At 56.0% G+C, this 3,500-nt stretch overlaps 1 long non-coding RNA gene across 1 annotated transcript; it reads left to right on the forward strand.

Annotated features, from left to right (window-relative positions):
• The first annotated feature begins 2,013 nt into the window (after positions 1-2,013).
• Positions 2,014-3,163, forward strand: LOC108301288. The gene is made up of 3 exons (XR_001823799.2): positions 2,014-2,068; positions 2,417-2,541; positions 2,752-3,163. It is a non-coding gene; the product is annotated as an uncharacterized LOC108301288 (long non-coding RNA).
• The last annotated feature ends 337 nt before the right edge of the window (positions 3,164-3,500 follow it).

The following is a 3,500-nucleotide window of genomic DNA, read 5'->3' on the forward strand; positions in this document are numbered from 1 at the left end:
GATGGTGTATGCAACCCTCTCTACTTCAGGAGGAAGACAGTAAGAGAGGGGGAAGGGAAGAGGGGGCGACTGCTAGGATCAGCAAAGGACCCTGCGTGTCAAAAAGGACTTTTAGGAGACGTGCTGATCAGAGGAGCTGAAATCCCTCGCTCGGGTCTGCCCTGCCAGAGCTGTCCCAACCCTCTCTCCTGAAGCGGGTGCTCTCACTCCCCCCGCAGCTGCTGCCCATGGTATACAGGCGGTGAGGGAATGAAGTTTGGCTCGCTGCATTTTTTTGTGGGGTAGAGATTGGGCCAGGGCTGCCTGTCTCCCTCACTCTGGGGTCAATTCTCATCCTGCCTTGAGATTCCAGGTTTGAACTCTGAAGCGGGGGACAGCTTTGTTCTCATGATCCTGGGCCAATAGCCAGGGGCCTGGGTTCCACCTGTGGCTATCAGAATACGGCCTGTAGGTGGATTTGTTCTTGTACAAGGAAGAGCCCGCACACGTGGCCGGGTGGAAGTGTTCATGTGCACTCTGCGTAGAGGCTGGTGCCTGCTGGGATGTCTAGGTCACCGTGAGGTTCTGTGATTCTGTGTTTGAAGCAGATCAAGTCGGACCCTAGTTAACTCTGGGCTCCTCCTTTGTCCTCTGGACATCTTTGGGGATTGTAATGTCTATTCTACTAGTTTCCTGAAGAGCGAGCTGCCTTTAAATTTTATATAGTAAAATCCTAAGATCATTTAAATTCCCCATATGGAACTTTGTATTTTTGGATCTCAACTGCATGCTCCTTTCTTTCCCCTCCAAATGAAAGTCTCTTGTTTAAGGAGTTTTTAATGTCAGAACTTGAGGGGCTTACTTTTTGAGTAAGTGTATTTGTATTTCCTTGTATTCAACTGGTTACTAAAGTTATCATGGATCAGAAACTTTGAATGCCCTGGGTTTTGATCTTCAGAATGCTTTCATCGGCATTATTTCGTGTAAGCCTTACCTCCTCACCTCCGGGAGAGAAGTTGGGTGGATTTTTATTTTTATCATCCTTTTTTTCACAGATGGGAACATCGAGGCACAGATGGGCTAGGGCACACGTAGAGTCAGGGCAGAGCTGGGATTAGAACCTGGACTCTCCGCCAAATGCTATTCCCCAGGGACCCTAGCCAGGGAACGAGGATATATATGCTCCAGCGTCAGGGTGTAGAGTCCCGTGTTTGTCTTCTCATCAGCCCATAGCTGTGGCGCTGTGGGTGTAATGCGCTTGGCACAGGGAAGCCAGGGATTCCAGGAGCAGGAACCTCAGACTCCTGCCAAAGATTATCCTATGGGAGGGGTCACTTCTGGGGAGGGGCTGTCTAACCCATAGGGAGAAAGGGCCCCTGCAGGCTCTGCCCGCCGGCGCCCATGCAACCCTGCTCGCGGATCACTGCCTCCTGGACTGCCTCCTGATCACTGAGTGAATTGCTCTGTGACCGACAGCCCCTTTGGTGTTGCGCCCTTCCTTCCACCTTCTCTCCCTTTTGTCAGCCCGGGCACCCTCTGGGCCTCCAGGCTCTGCAGGCCGCCTGCGCCGCCGATTCCGCAGTTGGCCACCGGGTGGCGCCCGCGGCGTGCGGGCCGGGCCCTGGCTCTGGCTGGGGCGGCGCGTCCAGCCTGCGGCCCCCCGGACCCCCAGACCACAGCGGGGCTGCTGGGGCGCCGTCCGCGAGCTTGGGGGCCAGGCGGACTAGACGAGGCTCAGGGCCACTTACAGAGAGACAGAGGTGGGTGGGTGGGGACGCTGGAGGTGGGACGGGTGGGGGGAAGGGGAGGACGCTCAGAGCTCGGGCAAGGCAGGGGTTCTCTTCCCCAGGAGGGAAGCCCTCTCGGGGTGGAACGGGCTGAACGCGCACCTTGGAAGAGCAGAGGGGAAAACGCTTTCTGCCCGCAGACGGAGTGATCTGGGGAGTGGGGGGCGGGGGGTCTTCCTTACGGATTTAACACACAGCGCTGACTGCGTGCCAGGTGCTTCACAAACGTTAACTCATTTAGTTCTCGGGACAAGCCACAGACCCCGTTTTACGGCGGAGGACGCTGAGGCGCAGGTTACCTAGTGAGCAGCAGAACCTGGGCTCTACCCCGGCAGCCCAGCTCTCCTGCGGCCTCCCCTCCCTCCCCACAGGGCGGGTGGACGATGCTGGGGGAGGCAGGTGTACACCCTCAGCGTTGATGGCCTCCTGCCTCCTTCACTAGCTCATTCATTCACTCAACACGTGTTGGCCTGGGGCTCCCTGCCGCCCGGGTGTGCTGCTTGCACCTGGTCTCCCTGGATAAGTGAGGCCAGCCACAGTCCTGTGGAGCTGGTGGGGGAGACGGAGATTCAGCAGCGAATCACACTAACCAGGGACGCGCTGTCCCAGCCTCCTCTTCCTCCTGGGCCGCTCTGTCCCTCCCGTCCCAGGCCCACTGGCTTATCTGGCCCACATGTGTCTGCTGAGATGCTAGCTCAGCAGGGTGAGCAGGTGAGTCACTCAGAAGGGTGGTCGGTGACTCGACGGAGTTGCACAGCCCTTGGGGACTCCCAAGGTGGGCCATATCCATTGTCTTTTTGGTATTGTCCGGGACAAGCTTCTTGAGTCTCCTGGGGAGGCAGGCTTTTTAGAAGGAGTGGGGGTTCAATTCAGAGAATGTTCTGGGGGAGACTGGAGGGAGTCTTTGGTTTCAAACTGGGATCTGAATCCAGGCTATCCCCTGCTTGGTAGTGCTTGCTGATTTCTGTGACCCATCTGTTGGTAGATTTCAAGCTACCAGTGAGCTGAGCCAGAGCAAAGAGTCGGGGGAGAAGCACAGAAGTGACTCGCACGAGGCTGTGTGGCACACTCCGGCACGCTGCCAGCAGTGTCTCTTCCTAGTGTGACCTGAGGCAAGTGCTTTCACCACTGTAACCTCACTTTCTTCACCTGTAAAACGAGCCAACACCACCTCTCCCAGGCTGTTGGCGTGAGGATTAGGTGACAGTCTTTCCCACCCACTTATGCCCAGCTTATTCAATTCTTTGAATGGCCTTAGGCATTCTAATCATTTGGTTTTATGTCAGTTTTTCCAATGAACTGTGAAGTCCTTGAAGTCAGGGACCATGTCACATTTATCTTTGTATCCCCAGTGCCTAGTACAGAGCTTGGCACATAATAGGCACTCAATAAATTTCAGACCCAAAGCTATGGTCCTGTGCACGTTGAACTTGTGGTCCACCTCTTCGCCCGGGCTTTCTCTGTGAGCCTGAGGGGAAGGGTGGGCCTGCAGACCCTTGTATGGATTCTTCCCAAGGGGCCTATGTGGCTGGGTGAGATTTCAGCATTTCAAAGTCCCTGCTGGGAGCCACGTGCCATCTGAGGGCTGGCTGTCGGAGGATCATGCTAAGCACGTGCCCTGGGCACCTGGAGCCCCCTGCACTGGCCTGTAGACTATATCTATAGAGGATGGGGAGGGGTGGGGGCTGTGTCACAGACATGAGCAGCTCCCTGGCTGCTTCTAGCTTCCCAAAG

Source organism: Cebus imitator, unplaced genomic scaffold, assembly GCF_001604975.1.
Source record: "Cebus imitator isolate Cc_AM_T3 unplaced genomic scaffold, Cebus_imitator-1.0 Scaffold33, whole genome shotgun sequence".
NCBI lineage: Eukaryota > Metazoa > Chordata > Mammalia > Primates > Cebidae > Cebus > Cebus imitator.